The sequence below is a fragment of the Oryzias latipes genome, chromosome 11, assembly GCF_053564925.1.
Source record: "Oryzias latipes strain Hd-rR chromosome 11, Olatipes_Hd-rR_3.1".
Lineage (NCBI taxonomy): Eukaryota > Metazoa > Chordata > Actinopteri > Beloniformes > Adrianichthyidae > Oryzias > Oryzias latipes.
The window spans coordinates 1,511,964-1,532,434 of record NC_136247.1 but is presented as its reverse complement, the minus strand read 5'-3'; the positions used below and the strand labels follow the sequence as shown (position 1 = coordinate 1,532,434).

General features: G+C 41.2%; 1 long non-coding RNA gene across 1 annotated transcript; it reads left to right on the top strand.

Annotated features, from left to right (window-relative positions):
- Positions 1-364: 364 nt before the first annotated feature.
- LOC144995096 (uncharacterized) lies at positions 365-15,688 on the top strand. The gene is made up of 2 exons (XR_013658734.1): positions 365-1,554; positions 14,422-15,688. It is a non-coding gene; the product is annotated as an uncharacterized LOC144995096 (long non-coding RNA).
- Positions 15,689-20,471: the final 4,783 nt, after the last annotated feature.

Here is a 20,471-nt window from a genome sequence, read left to right as displayed (position 1 = left end):
GTAGTACAAAGATCTAAATTGTATTAGCACGTTTTTTCCTTTTTTTTTTTTTTTTTTAAACCCAGTATTTTTATTGAGTTTTACATTATACAAACACAATTACAGAGCTCTGTTAGTCTGAAAGACAAATTACTACAAGAAGTGTTTATAATAAAGCTAAGGAAAGAAAACAAAAAGAAACAACAAAAAAAGAAACCCCATACCATTCCCTGTCACTGCCACAGTCAAACCATCACTCCATCACACATGACCTGTACTATATGCTACCACATGCAGCTAAGCTGCTGTAGGCTTATATGACTAAAGAGCTGGAAATGTTCTCAAGAAGGGACCCCATAATTCTTCAAACATATCAGGAGACTTTTTGAGTGAACACCTAATTTTCTCCAGTTTTAAACAGGACATGATATCCTGTAGCTACTGTGAATAAGACGGGGGAGAGGTATCTTTCCATTTAAGCAGTATAGCACGTCGTGCCAGGAGTGATGCAAAGGCTATACAGTGTTTTTTGGCAGTACCTGAAACAGCTTGGTCCTCCACAACCCCAAAAATGGCTGTTAATGGATTTGGTTTTAAATTTGTGTTAAATACACGAGACATTGTGTCAAAAATTGTCCTCCAATATGCATTCAAATGAAGGCATGAAAAGAACATATGATACAGAGAAGCATCTAAAATGCCGCCTAAAGGACAGAAAGCTGTTGATAAAGAGGATGCTAGTGCTAGCCCTAGCCTGACACTTCATGCCATTAAAGCGCTACTTGAAGAACACTGTGAAAAGCTGTCAGCAGAGTTTAAGTCGTCCTTTGAAGCGATTGACTCCAAATTAGACCAAAACAAACTCCTCCTGGATGATCATGACCAGCGCATCTCTTCACTTGAGCCTGCCACTGATGATCTAAGCCAGCGTGTCATGGATTTGGAGAACACCTGCTCTTCTCTCCGGGAGGAGAACGCTAAGCTAAAGGCTAAGGCTGCCGATTTGGAGAATCGCAGCCGCCGTCAAAACGTGCGCATTCTTGGATTGTCAGAAGCTACCGAAACGGTAATCCGACCGCGTTTTTCTCCCAACTATTACAAGATTTATACAGGAAGGAAATCCTGCCATCGCTTCCTGAAATTGACAGAGCCCACCGAACGCTGGCTCCCAAGCCGACTACTGGAAAGCCGCCGCGTCCCGTCATCCTCCGCCTGCACCGCTTCCAGACGAAAGAGCTGCTCATCAGAGAAGCACGGCGCAGGGGAAGGTTTTTCTACAAAGGTCAGCACATTCGCATTGTGGAGGATTACAGCGCTGAAGTGGCGAGCCAACGAGCACGGTACAGACTGTATAAACAGGGTTTGAAGCCGGCTTTATTGTACCCAGCCCGCCTCCGCATAACAACACCCAATGGAGTCAGAAAGTGGATTAACACCGTTGAAGAAGCACAGAAATATATTGATGAGCATCCTGAACTATCTGATCACGTTTGAAGGATGTTTTGACATAAACTGGGTCAAGGATCACTTCTCCAACACTGACTGCTGCTTCTTCAGCCTTCAGCGCCATTCTGGGTGATATTTCTCTCTTTTTTTTTTTCTTCCTCTCTCTCTCTTTGAGGTGCTGTCTTTTTTACTTTCCTTGGGCTGGAGCATTGGCTTTTGATGCCTTGTTGTTGTTGTTTTTTTGGGAACTTGAAGAGGACTTTAGAGATGTTTATTTTACAGAGCTTGCTGCTGTTTGGTTTAGTAGCTGTCTTATTGGGGGGGGGGGGGGGGGGGGGGGGAGGGGGGTTTGTCACTGTCAATAATGCTACTGAAAAAAGTGCTGATTACATTGTTCTGTTGCTCCAACTGCTGGATCTTTGTGACTTATTTATTTTTCTTTCCACCACATCTTCCTAATTATGCAGTATGACTAATCACAACAATTTTACAAGCTGGAATGTTAAGGGTTTAAACCATCCTGTAAAGAGAAGAAAGGTTTTCTCCCATCTCAAACGATTTAAAACGAAAATTGCTTTTTTACAGGAAACCCATATTCGTAGCACATATTCCAATCGGCTGCTGTCATGTTGGCTCGGTCAACGATTTCATTCCTCCTTTGAGGGGAAGGCACGAGGGGTCCCAATCCTGATCAGTCATGATGTCCCATTTGAACCCCATAATGTGATATCAGATAAATTTGGACGGTATGTGATTGTTTCTGGCAGACTACACAAAACACTGGTTGTTTTAGTCAATATTTATGCTCCAAACGTAGACGATGCAGAATTTTTTAAAAGAATATTTTCTATACTGCCTGATTTAAATACATACCATCTTATTTTGGGCGGGGACCTTAATTGTTGGCTAGTAACCCCAGCAGGGCTACTAGATCGGCCAGTCTGGTTTGTGACTTTTTGCTGAGTTTGGTATTAAGGATATTTGGCGTTTTTTACATCCTACAGACAGGGAATATTCATTCTTTTCACAAGTTCATCATACATACTCTAGAATTGATTATTTCCTTGTTGATAACTTACTTCTCCACTTTGTTTCTTCATGTGAATACAAAACAATTGTAATTTCTGACCACGCCCCTCTTACACTATCTATGTCTTTCCCTGGTACTATCTCTGGAAGAAGGCAGTGGCGATTTAATTCTGTTCTTCTATCGGACACTAATTTTACTAAGTTTATTGAAAAGGAAATTACTTTCTTTATTGACACTAATGTTGATCCACAGATATCATATCTTACACTGTGAGATGCCCTCAAAGCTTACCTACGGGGACAGATTATTTCGTATACTGCTTGCCTGATGCGCAAAACAAATAGAGAAAGAAATGAGCTCATTCACCAAATTGGACTAATCGATAGACAATATGCCCAAAACAAGTGTCCAGCACTGTACAAGAAACAAGTTGAACTCAAATCCAGATTTGACTTGCTAACTACCCACCAGACTGAGCGTCTGCTTCTAAAAAACCGGACCATGTTCTATAGCTATGGAGATAAGTCCGACAAATTACTAGCCAACCGACTCAAAGGTTTTAAAGCAAAACAGGCTATTTCCAAAATACAAGTAGGTCCTGGCCGAACTACAACTGACCTTTCAGAAATTAATGTAACGTTTAAAGAATTTTACACTAAACTTTACACCTCAGAGTCCCATGGGGATGCCAGTGACATTCATAACTTTTTCAGCAATCTTGATATTCCTGCTATTTCAGAGGACTCACAGAAAAAATTGGAAAAACCCATATTGGAGGCAGAAATAGTTGCAGCCATCAGGTCAATGCAGTCAAATAAGTGTCCTGGTCCAGATGGCTTCCCTACAGAATTTTTTAAAAAGTTTTCCCGGTTACTCTCACCGATACTCTGTTCAGTCTTTTTAGAATCTTGCAAATTGGATCGATTACCCCAGTCCTTTACTGAGGCCTGCATTACACTCATTGCAAAGAAAGACAAGGATCCTACAGATTGCACATCATATAGACCCATCTCACTTTTGAATACAGATGCTAAGATCTTAGCAAAAGTCCTAGCTCATAGATTGGAGAGCATTCTTCCTACCATTATTTCCAAGGATCAGACTGGCTTCATCAAAGGAAGACAGGCATACTTTAATATTAGACAGCTCTTCAATATAATTTATTCTGCCCCTGAAGACGTACCTGAATGTGTGATTACTATTGATGCAGAAAAGGAATTCGATCGGGTCGAGTGGCCGTATCTGCTGGCTGTACTGGAAAAATTTGGTTTTGGCCCTGCCTTTAATCTATGGATCAAGTTACTTTATTCTGAGCCCACTGCAAGGATTCGCACTAACTCCCAAATATCAAGCCCCTTTAATCTGTACCGTGGGACCAGACAGGGCTGCCCTTTGAGTCCTATACTCTTCAACTTAGCGATAGAACCTCTTGCTATTGCACTTCGCAGCTGTAAAGACCTATCCGGTATTAGGAGAAGAGGTGTGGAGCACAAAGTCTCCTTATATGCAGATGACATATTGCTCTATGTCTCCAATCCAGCTCAGTCTCTTCCCTCTGCCTTGCATTGCTCAGTCATTTTGGCAGTTTTTCAGGCTATAAGGTGAATATTAGTAAGAGTGAGCTCTTTCCAGTCAATGAAGCAGCACGGAACCTAGACTTTAATGGTTTCACTCTGAAAGTCGAGCGCAGTAGATTTACTTACCTTGGAGTCACAGTTACCCAAATATATAAAGATTTATTCAAAGAAAATTTTGCTATTTATTTAAACCAAATCAAACTGATAGTCCGGCAGTGGTCTTCCCTATCAATGTCCTTAGTTGGACGAGTGAACTCTGTTAAAATGATTATACTTCCTAAACTTCTTTATCTTTTCCAAACTCTTCCAATATTCATTACTGGCTCTTTTTTCAGCAACTAGACTCTCTTATATCTTCCTATATATGGCAGGGTAAACGTCCTCGTCTAAATAAAATCTACCTTCAAAAAACTAAAATAGAAAGGGGGCTTGCCCTGCCGAACTTTTGCTTCTATTACTGGGCATCCAATATAAGAAATATTGTGAATTGGTCTTTCTACCATGACAACTTGGATTGTCCTAACTGGATAACGCTCGAGCTCTGCCAAGACAACAATCTCTCGCCTCTGACCTATGTTGGTTCTGGTTTGCCTTTAAGTTGTATTGCATCTCTTAACAACCCTGTAGTTAAACACACACTGAATATATGGTCTCAATTTAGAAAACAGTTTGGCCTGCACAGTTTCTCCATTTGGAGTCCTATTGCCATGAATCACCTTTTTAAGCCATCTACTATGGATTCAGGTTTCCTGCGATGGCATCACAGCGGTATCACTCGCTTAAAGATCTACTTATAGGGGATAACTTTGCCTCATTTGCTCAACTGAAAGAGAAATTTTATCTTTTAAATTCAGATTTTTTTCGTTACCTTCAAGTACGTCATTTCTTTGTTTCTCAACTACCACAATTCTCAACTACCACAGAAACAGAAATAACTGACAAGATTTTTTCACTAGATCCATCCAGGAGGGGTCTTATTTCTATACTATATAACATTATGTTGAACTTTAAATGTCCCTCTGTGGATAAATTTAAGATGGCTTGGGAAAAGGATATGGGCCTTGCTATATCAGATGATACTTGGGTTTCTGCTCTTAAACTGGTAAACTCATCTTCATTTTGTGCTCGACACCAACTAATTCAGTTCAAGGTGGTACATCGGGTCCATATTTCCAGGGTAAAGCTGGCTTCTATGTACCCCACAGTTAGTCCACTATGTACAAGATGTAACCTTACAGATGCCTCTCTGTATCATACGTTTTTTTCTTTTTAAAGGGAACATTTTATTTTATTATTGTTCTTTTAAATTGCAACATGATGATAATGTTTGGTCATATTTCTTTATTTCCTCCGCCTTCTTATGTGTTTTCTGATTATTGTCCAGTCAGTGGAACAAATTAAAGCCTATGTGATTTAAAAAATGGAGCTTTTATTATTATTATTAATATTTTGTTAGTTCCTTAAAAAACCACACCAAAGCAGTATTTTGAAAACCCACGAAAACAAACGGTTCTCACATTGTGATGTCACAAAGTGAGGAAGAGCCCCTTCCAGGAAGAGTCTGCGCTGCCACCACCGTCCCCAGGCAACAACACACACACACACACACACACTCGCTGGGATCGGTAAAACTCTTTTCTCTTATTTGCAATATATGAAGACTCATCTTTGTAAAAGTTTGGTTGTTGTGTGTTTTTGTGGGCAAAACGTAGACACATTGAAGAGGCCGGCTCTAGGTTGACATCATGTAATGAGTGACACCCACAAAGCGATGCCTCAGAGATAAATTGTCGCACTGACGGGTAGGAAAGGGGGCTGTGAATATAACTCATATTTCATAAAAATTGCATCCTTTAGTGTGCAAAATATCCAGGGCTCTATTAAAACACCCGCCAAGTGCGGCTTAAACTATAATTTGGTGGGTAGGGAAAAAGTGTCACTAGCCACTTTGGCATGTCAGGCATAGTTCATCATTTCTAAAAGGGAGTTCAAACTCACAACCATGACTTTTAAGTGTCAGCCTCTCCCCACACTGGGCTACCACAAACATGCTATTTTTTTACATTTCTTTGCTTGTTTTAATTTTCATGCTTGTTTTTATATTATTTATTTGTTTTACTGTAAAGGACTTTGTGTTAAACTTTTATTCGAAAAGTGCTTTATGAATAAAGTTTGATTTGATTTGAATTAATTATTCAATATGCTTCCATAAAAAAATGTATCAAAAGTTATTTTAAAAAATATCTTTTAAGAACATACTGCGAGCCACAAAGTTGACCACATCCTCATCGTAGGTGTCTGGTTGGTCACCCACAGACTTCACCGCTTTATGCCTAATATTGTCATCAGGATTGACCTAAAACTAAAGAATTAAAAGTTCATACTGGTCAATATTTTGCTGAGTCCTGTTTGTAGATGAAGTAAGTTGATGCTTTAAAGAAAAGCATGTCTTCATGAAAAGGTTCAGAGATCTTTTAAAAAAAAATAACATTACTGTCACGGTGCCTCGGTCAGCCCCGCCCCCTCAGCTCTGCTCCTGATTTCCACCAGCTGTGACCACTTCATCCTCATCACCCTGTCTGCACTTAAGGAGATCCAGCCCATTCATCGACGCCAGTTCGTTACCCCTAACGGTGACTACGCCTGGTCTGCCAGCTCATGTCTAGTGTCTTTTGCCCTGCCTTGTACTCATGTTCTGCCTCTCTGTCTCAGGATTCACCCAAACGAAGGTCACCTGTGTGGAAGTCTGCTGTCACTCACCTGCTGTCTTGAACCAAGCTCGGAGCCATCCTGCCGCAGTGTTCCCTTCAGCCTCGCCACGAGCCACGTCTGGATTCCTTTTTGTCAAAGGATTTACTCTCGTCAACCTTTCCTGTGATTAAAATCACTTACCAAGTTACTTACCTGTCTGATCATTCTGAGTTCCAGCGTCTGGGTCTGTCTCGCCTGAAAATCATGACAATTACATTTCTGTAATGCTTAAAAACCTGACATAAGACGACACTTTAAAATATTTAAGGATCGTTTATTGTAATTTAACCACAGTGATATTATTACTATTAATGATTTGTTTTTTTTAAGACAATAATAATCCATTGAAACTTTATAAAAGGTAATAATTGTTTTGCTGTCAAATCCACAAATTATTTTTCCCAAAAAATATTTGGCTACTAGAAATCTAATTTTGCTGGTAGACTTTGGATGTTACCAGCCACCCCGGCCAGTAACCAAAAAGTTATTTTGGCGTCCTGATCATATCAATGGATATAGATTACTCTGAAAGGCTTAAGAAAAATATAATATGGGCGTAAATAGCGTATACCTCTACAGCGCTCTTCTACCTTCCTTGAAGGTCCAAAGCGCTTTACACACATTCACACACTGATGGCGGCTCTGCTGCCCAACACCGGCGCCAACCTTCCACCAAAGGCAAGGCGGGGTTCAGTGTCTTGCCCAAGGACAAGGAGGTAATCGAACCTACAATTCTCCGATTAGAGGTGCAGCGCTACCACTGCACGACGGCTGTTGATCTCTTTGTTATTGTGTGTCTGAGAGGGAAGTTTGAGTTTTGAACAAAACAAAACAAAGTGAGAATGTGTTTAAACAGTCCTTCTTAAAATGCTCAGTGTCCAGGAAAACAACAAACATGCAGTGAAAAGTCAAAGGGCTTCTATTCCAGTGAAGTCAAATAGATTGTCATTTAGACTTTTCCAGTCCAGATCAAATCTGTGGTCAGAGCTGTGGCCTGGAAAAGCATTGAGTACACAACTGAAGACAAATGAAACATCTGATTGACCAGGTTTGTTCTGCCTTCTTCTGTTCCAACACCGTGACAGAGATGTTATTAAGCTTCACTGAGAAGATCTCTGCTTCTTTTCTCACATTAGCAGTGCAAACATCTACTAGATCCCCATGATGTCATTTCACTTTACTTTCACACTATTTTTTGAGTGGAACCCCAGAAAAGGACAAGTTCCTTCTTCTCTATTACATTTACAGTGCCTTGCCAAAGTATTTAGCCCCCTTGAACTTTTCAACCTTTTGCCACATTTCAGGCTTCAAACATAAAGATATAAAACTTTAACTTTTTGTGAAGAATCAACAAGTGGGAAACAATCATAAAGTGGAATGAAATTTCTTGGATATTTCACATTTTTTAACAAATTAAAACTGAAATATTGGGTGTACAATGATTCAGTCCCTTTACTTTCAGTGCAGCAAACTCTCTCCAGATGTTCAGTCAGGATCTCTGAATGATCCAGTCTTGACCTAAATGACTAATGATGATAAATAGAATCCACCTGTATATAATCAAGTCTCCGTATAAATACACCTGCTCTGTGATCGTCTCAGATGTCTGTTTAAAGTGCAGAGAGCATCATGAAGAACAAGGAACACACCAGGCAGCTCCAAGATACTTTTCTGGAGAATTTAAAGCTGGATTTGGATGCAAAAAGATTCCCCAAGCTTTAAACATCCCAAGCAGCACTGTGAAAGCGATAATATTGAAATGGAAGGAGCATCAGACCACTGCAAATCTACAAAGACCCGGCCGTCTGTCTAAACCTTCAGCTCCAACAAGGTGAAGACTGATCAGAGATGCAGCCAAGAGGCCCATGATCACTCTGGATGAACTGTAGAGATCTACAGCTGAGGTGGAGAGTCTGTCCACAGGACAGCAATCAGTCACCTACGGCACTAATCTATGGAAGAGTGGCAAGAAGAAAGCCATTTCTTAAAGATATACATAAAAAGTGTCGGGATTAACAAATGCAAATATGTTAAAGTGTTATAAAAGACGCACATTCCTTTAGTGTGAAAATCTGACAATAGCAGACGTTCAATGGCTGTCCTCCAAGGACAATGTTCAGAAAGACAGATTTGTTACACTTAAGAACCACTGAACTTTTTTATGGCTTCAGACTGAGAAAAAAAATGTAATGTTTGAACAAATCTGTCAGCTTTGTTCATTAACAAACCAAGCAGCAATATTCTGAATAACAAAAAAATGTTGATTCGGATTTAACACAAATGTAAAGATTCAATAACCAGGTGTGTACGTGTTGGGACAAATCAATAGCAGAAGTTCTGTTGACGTTCCGTATCTAAATCCAAAGGAAAGCTGAAGAGGTTACTCAGATAAGGCACTACTGCCTAGCACAAACAAGGAAAAGGATAGAAGCAGATAGCAATGGCACTGAATGTTCTTGTAGATCCAGCTGGAAGCATAGTTCACAAGTTCAGAGTTGAGAGAACAGTGTCTTCTCTACCTGTGCACAAACAGGAAGCACATTCACAGTAAAACAGACTGAGACTAGACATGGGCACAAGTGAGGAGCCCCCAGAAAGAATAGGAAAGGTCTTTGAAAGTGTGTATTGTGTTCATTGGGTTTGAACAGATATGTTGGCATATTAAGCTACCATCCAAACTCTGTAACAGGTTGATACTGAAGCGTCACTTCACGGAGCAGCAGATATTTTGGTATATGGTCCTGCATTAAATCACATTTTCTTCATCTTTTTCTGTATTGGCACTCATCTGCATTTACATTGGTCTTTTGTGTATGATGTTATGTTTAGTCTACTTCTATTTTCTGTTGTTTACACCAGGGGTTCACTTCCAACAATACAACACCTTTGTTGGGGGACCAAAGCTCTGAAACAAAAGACACCAAAAAAACACATTTTCAATTTTCTAGTCCAGAGATAGCAACTATGGAAATACATTAAAACAGTTTAAGTGCAAACCAAAACATGCAAGCAAACCTCTGACTCCACACACAGACACACAATTGGCTATTTCATAGCAATGTAGTTCTGGTCAGGCCTTCTAAACAGAATTCCTGCGCAGCCGGGTGGAAATGTAAACGCTCCTGAAGGTCCCAGGACTGCCTGTGTAACCATGTCTGCTCTGGGCAGCTGACCCGCCCAAAAGTGGAGCAGACAAGTTTAGCACTAACTAGTAGTCCTGACAAAGCCAGCAAGGCCCATATAACGCAGCACACAAGGGCCTGAACGCCAGCCTTCCAAATTGAGCTTTTTGTAATTATGAGAACCTGTGCTGCGCGCAGAGGAACACCAGCCAGAAATGAGGAAAAGGCTGCTCTATATATATATATATATATATACACACACACACACACGTTGCGAAGTTGCTGGATATTGGCAGGAACTGGAACACGCTGTTGTATACGCCGATCCAGAGCACCCAAACATGCTCAATGAGTGACATGTCCGCTGAGTATGCTGGCCATGCAAGAACTGGGATGTTTTCAGCTTCCAAGAATTGTGTACAGATCCTTGCAACATGGGGCCGTGCATTATCATGCTGCAACATGAGGTGATGTTGTTGGATGTACGGCACAACAATGGGCCCCAGGATCTCGTCACGGTATCCCTGTGCATTCAAAATGCCATCAATGAAATGCACCTGTGTTCGTCGCCCATAACATATGCCTGCCCATTCCATAACCCCACCACCACAATAGACAACCTGATCAACTCTAAGGGAAGGAGATGTGTCGCACTTTATGAGGCAAATGGTGGTCACACCAGATACTGACTGGTTGTCTGAGTCCCCTGACCCCCTCAATAAAACAAAACTGAAGATTTCAGAGTGGCCTTTTCTTGTGGCCAGTCTAAGGCACACCTGTGCAATAATCATACTGTCTAATCAGTATCTTGATATGGTACACCTGCGAGGTGGGATGGATTGTCTTGGCAAAGTGCTCACTATCACTATCAAACGCTCACTAAGTGTTGCGTTTATATTTTTGTTCAGTGTATATATGTATATATATATATATATATATATATATATATATATATATATGTATATATATATATGTATATATATGCATATATATATGTATATATGTATATGTATATGCATATATATATGTATATATGTATATGTATATGTCTTCTTCCTCTTTCGGCTTCTCCCATCAGGGGTCGCCACAGCGAACAAGTCGCATTGTAAACTTGGCAATGTTTTACGCCGGATGCCCTTCCTGACGCAACCTTCTCAAACCGGGCTCGGGACTGGCACAGAGGTAGAGAAGGGAACAGGGAGCAGCCCGGAGTCGAACCCTGGTTTCACGGACGGAACGCGCCGCAAACCAGCACGAGTTAAACCGGCTCCCCATGTATATGTATATATATGTATATATATGTATATATATATGTAGATATATTAGGAGTTGTTAGGTGAAAAGGATGAGGGAAAAGCGCTGCAGTCAGACAGGACATCCACCGGACATACCGCACAGAGACAACTTTACCTTCTTTCTGAGCGCCTCATTGTTTTTCTTTATTTCTGCCCCACTTCCTGCCTTCCTCTCTACACATTGCCTTGACATTCTTCTATCCTTTCTCTTTCCAGGGCCAGAAACGGCTACTATCCCTGGTGTCTTTGTGGCTGTGCAAAGGATTTTCTTTGATTTACTAATCTCATAAACTCTAATCAGATTCCAACTAATGCTCCTAAATGGTTCTTGTGGGAATATCCTGTTGTTTGCATGTTAGGAGGGTTTAGTTGACATAGGGGTTGTAGATTTGTCAAGATGAGACATCCAGTTTTAGTGTGATTCAAGGGAGAAGTTCAAATGCAAGATCTAGTGCAGAATGTGTTTTTTGGATCAGCAGTCATAAACAGTGCAACTGTTATAAAACATGACAGAAAGACAACAAATTTGACTAACAATGTTCATCCACAGCATCAAGTGTCATTGTTTCACAATGAATCAGAAATGGCACAACTGTGTCTTCCATGTAACAAATTGTGGTGGGAAACGACCAATATGTAGAACATTAACTTCACAGCAGCAACTTCATTCAAAAAATGAAACGTAAAAGCTGAACCTCTTTGGGACGAGTCAGAACTCTTTTTCCTGCTCAAAAACAAAAGAGTAAAGAGCTGATATCAGTGCTAAAACGGGATGTCAGAATAGTGTTGTAATTACCCAAACATCTGGTTGATTTATAACACAAGCGAAAGTCATGGCACCAGAGGAAATAATACAGAAAAAAATCTAAAACTTTACACGAATGCATAGTATGATTTAAATAGCATGCAAACATAAGAGCCCCCCCCAAAAAAAGAAAAAGGCAATAGTCCTTCCATTTGATTTTGTTCCCTATAATGAATCTGATTTGTTTCCTCAAGTCTTTCACTCTAGCGTTTCAATCAAAGCAAACATGCTGAACATGGACAACCCCAGCCTTTTGTAAGCAGGGCAAACAGGCAGGACAAGAACACTGAACAGTTTCTGTAATGAACCCCAGGACTTGATTGTTTTATGTTAGAATGTGTCTGCATCTGGAATCAAGGAGTTTCTTTATTTTGCAATCCTTTCCTTATCAAACCCTAACCATTGAAGTTAGGGTTAGCTAACTGGGTAAATTGTTCTCTTGTGTGTATAAAGAGACAGCATGAAATTACAGACATAGTAATAATAAGATATAGCACATAGGTCTGTCAAATCATCACTTTAATTGCATGGGGGTGTCCGTGTCCTTGTGGTGCTGGTTCTGGCCCTTGCCTCTGACCTCTGGGCCTCTTCAAAATTCCCAACACTGAAGGAGCCTGGTTGGCCCATTTTTACCACATTCATCAGTGACCCCCACTCCTCTTGGGCGTGGGAGGTGGCTCCTGCCTTAATCTCTACTGGACTTCACACAGGCTAGGTGGGTGGTTGCCTGGAGCGTGGAATGGGTCATCCTTGGGGGACCCTGGTTTGTGCCTGGGGTTGGGGTGGTCGGCTGCTCCTTTGGGGCTGGGGGGTGCAGCGCCCCCTGGTGCACCGGAATGGCTGCTCTCTTGCTGGGCTGGGGCTTGTGCTCTTCATGCCCCTATGTCCCCCTACTTTCTGATGCTAGGGGCACCTGTGACGGACCTTCTGGATCTGAGTGGCTGACATTGGGTTTCCGGCAGGCGGTTTGATCTTTTTACATTCCATCATCCACTATAGCAGAACACCAACACTCACCTAAGCACAGATACCAGCTCACCTTTGTGCAAATGGTATGCATGACAGAATGATGAGCTTGACACGTGTTTGTTAGTATGCAATGGAATGTGAGTGTGAGCTGTAGTTGTTTTGTACCCTTATCACCCATCTCTAACATCTCCCCCTTACTTCTCTCTCTTTGTTTTTTCCAACAAGAAATGCATACAAACATAATTAACATAAATCAAGTTTAGCTTCAAATAAAAAAAAAAAAAAAAAAAAAAAAAAAAAAAAAAAAGGATGGCTGCACGGTGGCGCAGTGGTTAGCACTCTTGCCTCACAGCAAGAAGGCCTCCGGTTCAAGTCCCGGCTGGGGGATGTGAAAAACTACATCGACGGGGGACCTTTCTATGTGGAGTTTGCATGTTCTCCCCGTGCATGCGTGGGTTCTCTCCGGGGTCTCCGGCTTCCTCCCACCGTCCAAAAACATGCTCCATAGGTTAATTGGCAACTCTAAATTATCCCTAGGTGTGAGAGTGAGAGTGAATGGGTGTGTGTTTGTGGACATTCTACCCTGCGACAGACTGGCGACCTGTCCAGGTTGTCCCCTGCCTTCGCCCACAAGTGGCCGGGATAGGCTCCGGCAGCCCCGTGACCCCGAAAGGGAAAAAGCGGTTAAGAAAATGAATGAATGAATGAATGAATACAAAAAAAGGTTTATACAAATATACACCCAGTGAGTCAGAAGATTCATAACCCCCTATTTTAACAGCAAAATCTGACAAAAGGCCTTCAGCTCTGTTGGACAGGACAAACAAAAACAAACAAATAAGAAAATAAATAAACAAATAAATAAATAAATGGGGCATAAGGAGGGCTGATTGCACTGGACAGTAAACTGTGGAATAAAGTTTACCAACATGTGTATTATTTGCATATAATATATTGCAAAACATGTATATTTTGCAAGGGCAGTTTGGAGCTTTTAGAGTTAATGCCTCCTGTTGTCCCTCATGTATTTTCAGGAACAAGAACAGTTCTTTACAATGACACACTTTGGTTTAACCACAAAAAGGTCAAGTTATTAAGATGTTGATGAGTGAGGAAGAAACTTGTTTAATGAAGTTAGTGGGAACTTCACGCAGCTTGGTGTGTAATCTTGAAGAGTTATAAGAAGGATTATCCAGCTTTGAGCCTTTTTCTCTTCAGTAACCCTCTAACCAAAGAGAAGCTCTGTTCACTGATAAGATGAAAGAGTAACACGTTAATTCAGGCATGTATTTGTACATATATTTGCTTTGAATGACATTAAAAGTTCATGTCCATCTGTCCCTACCCTGACGTGTCAGCTGAGATGTGCCTGTGCGTTAGTGTTCACTTTTGTAGGTGTGTAGGTGTAATGTGACAAGACAGCTCAATCTGTTCCCTCTAATTGCAGGGATCCTTCAGTCCAGTGAAGAAACACATCCTATTTCCTGTGACACGACTACGGCCTCCCGACAGCCTGGCTTTGAGGACCCTCTCCCTCTCTCTGTCCTGATTAACTGGACTGTGTTTGGATGCGAAACGACAAAGTTCATAGAACTGCAGAGATTTGTTCTGTCTGTGCATATCTGACCATGTCTGCCTCCAGGACCACGCATGTTTTACTGCTTCTTTGTCTCATGAAAGTATGTCTTGGCCAAGTAGGAAGAGTGTGGGAAATAAAGTGCTTTATCTAGACATTCAATGAAGACCATGTTCAACATAACCATGTTGTACAACATCACCAATGTTTGTTTGCCTGAGTGATTAAATGGAAACACCTGTGGCCAGGCCGAGTGATTAGGACACCTGATTCTGATCATTTGGATGGATAAGCCAATACTTTTGGGAATATAGTATATATTCCAGTCAACAGCAAGTTGGTCAGGGAGTCCAGTTTCTGTGAGGTATATCTTAAATAATCTGCAACCTGGTCTTCAGCCCTTGTGAAAGTGTCCTCCTCGTTCTCCTCAAAGCAAAAGAAATCCTCCTCTTGAGTTGAGGATCTTCTTAGGTGCTGTGAGTGTGTGCTGGAAGCTGGCTGTTGGCCAGCTTCAGTGATCATTTTCCAGCACTCATGCCTTGGCCTTGTCTTTTTCTTCTTGTGTCTGCAGCCAGCGTAATTTGAATTTAGGGACACTTACTGCACCCAGGACAGCTTCTTCACTTTCCAGCACTTCTGCAAATCTTGTTTTTTCTGAATAAAAACAGAATAAACATCTCATTAGGATGCAGCAAACACTATACATGTTATTATAACAGTCGTTCTATTATCAATTGAATAAATTAAAAGTTCTTAAATGAATTACAGCATCAGCAAGGTCTTTAAGGATTTGGAGGCCACTTCTGAGGGCATTTGTCTTCAACATCAATGTAGCAGCAGTAAAGTTCCATACAAAACTGGAGGATATAGAGGACAACTCTTAATGGCTTCATTGTGGTGCAGTATTCTTTCACGAGCAGATGTTCTCTTTCTGTGATGGCTGATAGACCAAACTTTGCTCAAATCTGAGCTAGGGCATCATAAAAGGAGTTCCATCTTGTAGAGCAGGACACAAGATGTTTTATGGAAATCACTTCATTCTTTGTCTCAGCGGCGACAGTGCAGTGGCTAAGCTTGTTCCACAGTGCTGTGCATTTTGCAGTGACATTGTAATAATAATAAATAATGATAATAATAACATTGTGTTTTTATTTCTGCTTTTGAGAGTGGCCACTTATAAATATCAGTGCATGACATAAGACTGAGTGTGAAGGGATGCATGTAATGACGGCATCTTCTTCCTCCTCATTTCCTTGCAAACCAGTATTAATGTTTGTGAATGCAACCTCATCTTCATTCTTTTCTTCTTCTGACTCACTCTCTTCCACAGGTTGGTATCTTTGGAATGCCTTTACCAAATTTGAACCGTTTTCTGTCAGTGTAGCAGTCATTATGGGATGCCATATGAAGAGTGGATTTTGTCCAGCTCTATCAGGATTTATCCAGTGGGCCGTCACTCCCAGGTAATTTATTATGAGCAGTCCAGATGTCAACAGTAGTTGACAGATATTGCAGTTGTTCAAAAGAAATCTTCAGCTCCGTGTTCATCATCAATGTACTTTCTAAACGTTTTACAGCACAGAGACAGACGTTGATAATGTCTTTGTTCCAGAACATAATATTTCACATAAACATTTTTCCCTATTGTTTCAATTAAAGAGAAATAGCGTTGATATTTCCAGGTGGAAATTGCTACCCTGGTCACAAAATCTGCCATTGCTGTCTGCCATTGGTGGTTGCTGTTATTGTTTTGATAAAGGCCACTGTACAGTGCGGAGAGCACGACCCCACCCACTTGACTCCTTTATCAATCTTCTCGACGAAGCCAGAGCCCTACCCCCCCTCCACCACACACACACACACACAGACCGCAACCGCCCGGAGCACAAAGAAAGGATTTGTAGATGAGAATCACTGGAGATCGATTTAACCACTTCAATAAACGCAAGTAATGAACCATGATTTATACAAAGTATAAATACTACCATATTTTCCGGGCTATAGAGCGCACCTGAGTACAAGCCGCACCCTCCCTAATTTATAAAGGATAAGCCATTTAAACATGCACAAGCCGCTTGTTGTATCGACTCCATTAGTAAGTCACCGATTATCCTGCAGCAAACACTATGCGACTACAAACAGCCTCAGAGAGGATGAAGCACACGGCATTTTAGCCTATTTATTTGTACACACCCGCTAACAGCCAAACAGCATGGACGTCACTTCTGCTCACAGCCCCCTCAGTCATGGTGAGGAATTTTACAACCACGATTCCCCAGGCGGGGCTAACCCTCAGTTCGCCACACTGTGTTGTAGATTGAGGATGCATATGTGCTGAAACCGCACGCGTGTCTAAGAAGGAGCAGAGAGCTGCAGCAGAAGGAGGGGAGAGCGCGAGTGCAGTGCAAGAGGGAGTGACAGCAAGAGCAGCCAAAGTGTGTTGGGGGTGTGTGTTTATGTTTGTTATTCAGAGTGAAAGAGAACTGTAATAAAAGAAGGTTTCTCCCAGAAGAAGATGAATGATTCTTTGTTAACCCACTCTGGAGGCTCTGGGGGTCCAAACGGGGAAGTGAACAACAAAAAGAAGATCCGCCTTCGGCGGAGAGGAAAGAAAGAAAAAAGTAATCGCAGGAAAGGTTCAACACATGATGTATTTACAAAGAAAGACAGTACACAGAGAGTTTTCCAAGTTTTAATAATATACCTGAGCTTTTCTTTCCAAGCAGTGCCTGTGACACGGCAGCAATATAGTAGTTAGGGCTGGTTAAAAAAACATACCAGTAAAAGTCACTGAGAGCAGCAGTAACTTATAAGCGTGTGCCGCGCAGAGCCCTAATTCACTCCTGTTCTGTGCTGTCCTCTGCGTCACGCAGCAGACCAGCTTTTCCAAACCCGCTGGTGATGGTGGATTTTTTCACACTGCTTTTAGCGATTGCTTTTAACTTGAAAGCTGCGTCATATTGTATTGGCGGTCACATGCACATTGGGTCTAATAGCAGCAAGGGATTGTGGGATGCGGCCAAAGTAGGGCTGGCCATGGTGTGCTTTTTTGTTGCACCATGACTGAGAGCAGAAGTGACCTCTATGCTGTTTGGCTGCTTGTGGGTGTCAAAATAAATGGACTCGCTGCCGGAAAGGGGATTATATATTCAGCTACCTCTCTGAGACTGTTTGAGGCAGCAACACGTACATCATCTTCCCCATGTCCCACACTTACCTTATCTGTTCAAGCGCCCCTAGCGGCCATCAAAAATGCATAAATTAGCCGCATCATTAATAAGCCGCAGGGTCGAAAGTGTGTGACAAAAGTAGCGGCTTATAGTCCAGAAAATATGGTATAACTGCGCTTTTAGCAGGAATAAAAGAAACAAGTTAATTATTTGGTTACCTCTTGCCAGTCAAGAGGTCTAGAGGAAGACCAAAGGGAAGGTTTATGGATGCAGTGAAAGAGGACCTGAAGGTACCTAGTGTTAGAGGAGAGGATGCAGAAGAAAGGGTTGGATGGTAAATGTTGTGTGCAGTGATCCCTCGCTATAACGCGGTTTGCTTTTCACGGTTTCGCTACTTCACGGATTTGCATCGTGCATTGTGTTCTGCATTCTGATTGGCTAAAAAGTCACTCCGCTTCTTCTCTACCTGTGCGTCAATAACGTTGCAGTTTAATATGTACACGTACGTAAATCAGCTTGCCAAATTTTCATTACTACGTGCAAATACTCTTGATGGTGGCATGTCAGTGTATAAGGATCTTTTTGCAAAGCAGAAAAAAGAGCGACAACAACTGCCGATCACTATGTTCTTCTCCCGAACAAACACAACTGCACCGCGGGCTTCAAAAGAAGAAAACACTGCAGAGCGGAGTCAGGATGCAGCGGTTCAGTCTGTAGAACAGTGAAATACACCTGAGTAACTATTTGTCCCACTGTACTCTGTATTTTTTTCATAATCATTTGAAATTTTCTCCCGTTTAATCCAATACTCGGGTCGCGGTGGGCGGGGCTAATCTCCGCGATTTGAAGCCTTCTGTTCACATTCATTAAAATTATTATTTGACAGTACAGTACAGAGTTATTTGTTGAAAAAAAGGTTTCTAAAGTACTATTATTTGTGAAACAAATGCTTGAGCCTGTAAATTGGTTTGTTCTTTCTTTTCAATGTATGAGTATTTAATTGTATAATAATAGTTTAAAAAAATAAAGGTTTCTACTTCACGGATTTTGCCTATCACGGGTTCTTTTTGGAACGGAACCCCCGCGAAAAACAAGGGTTTTCTGTACTTGTTTAGCGCTTTTCTACCTTCCTCGAAGGCCCTAAGCACTTTACAGTTAAATTATAATTCAAAACTGATGGCGGCTCCACTGCCGATTACTGACACCACCCTATAACCACCAGAGAAACCTCTGGTTTAGTGTCTTGCCCACGGACACTTCAACACATGGATGGCCAAGGCAGAAACCCAGTGACGTGCGGTGAGGTTAATGGCTGGTGAGGCACTGACGTCATCAGTCAGATTTACAAACATATGAACCATACTGAGTAACTTATTCACCATTTAATTGACAACAGTTAACGTGTTTTGTTTAAAATATCATTTCAACGTGTTTTTTTTCATATACAAACTGCAGCATAGAAAAAAGCACAAACATTATTATCATCTTACCTTTACTTGTAAATAAAGTCCATATGCCGCTCCTACTGAAGAAAATAACTTGCCGCTTGCTATCACTTATTCTATTGTTTTTTAGCGTCATAATCTCAGGGCTCACCGGCGCCCCCTAACATGAGACACGAGAACTGCTGGCCTCATCCAGCGGCTTTTTTGCCGGCGTTTAGCGCTCAGCACAAGAAACACGTCCCTCACATACAGTTATTTATAAAAACAAACACTGTACATCATATACATCTGCTAAATTATGTAAACTCAACTCATATAGTACAAGTGATTGAACCGACATACAGGGAGACAGCAGTACCATCTGACTGCACAGGTATTGCGCAATCCAAGGTGAGGCTCAGCTGGCTGGTGCCTCATCGCACGTCACTTTTTAGTATCTGAACGGCAAATGCGGAAATTCAGCGATTTTGAAAAGAAAAAACACCCAAAAATGGTACATTTAACTGGAAAATGACTGCAAAGCACAAATTACTGATTAAATATATTAATTGAATTTATTTTTTCTCTTTTTTTCCCATAATGACAGCCTCACCTGCCTCCCCTGACTGCACGTCACTGCGGAAACCAAACCTCAAATCTTCTGATCAGAGGTCAACCACTCTACCTCTGTGAAGGTTCACAATTAGTCAATGGACAAAGATGGGGTTTCTTGCAAGATTCTTTTAATATATTTTTTTAGTGTTTTTTTTTTGTAAAGGGGGATACAAAAAGTGCAAAACAGAATAGTTGACAAACTAAAGTAATTCAGGCCCAACTGAAAAAATAACTAAATGAAACAAAGTAGGACTAATCTGAACAGGCCTGACCAGACTTGGCCACTGCACTGACACACTGGGGAAGCTTTATAGACAGGGACAAACCATACTGGACACATGAGGGAGGGGGAAACTAATTAATCAAACATTCCAACTAACTAATCTATGATTACAAAACAGAAAAACAAAATGTATACAATATGAAAGTAGTCTTCAACAAAAAGTAGACTAAATAATTTCCTTTAAATAAGCAAATATAAAGTCAATGGGGAGAGTTGGTAATTCCTACAGTTCCCAGTGGAATTTCCCAATCTCCTCTGCTGCTTACTATGGATGGGCTCACTGGGATAGAAACTCAGAGAAACAAACAAAAGTGAATAAACTATTTCTCTCACTTAAAACAAATTAATCAAATGTGTGCACCCATTGTTAATTTTTTTTAGGTAAACATAGTAAAAGTGAATGTTTTACTTTTTTCTTTAAATAAAAGA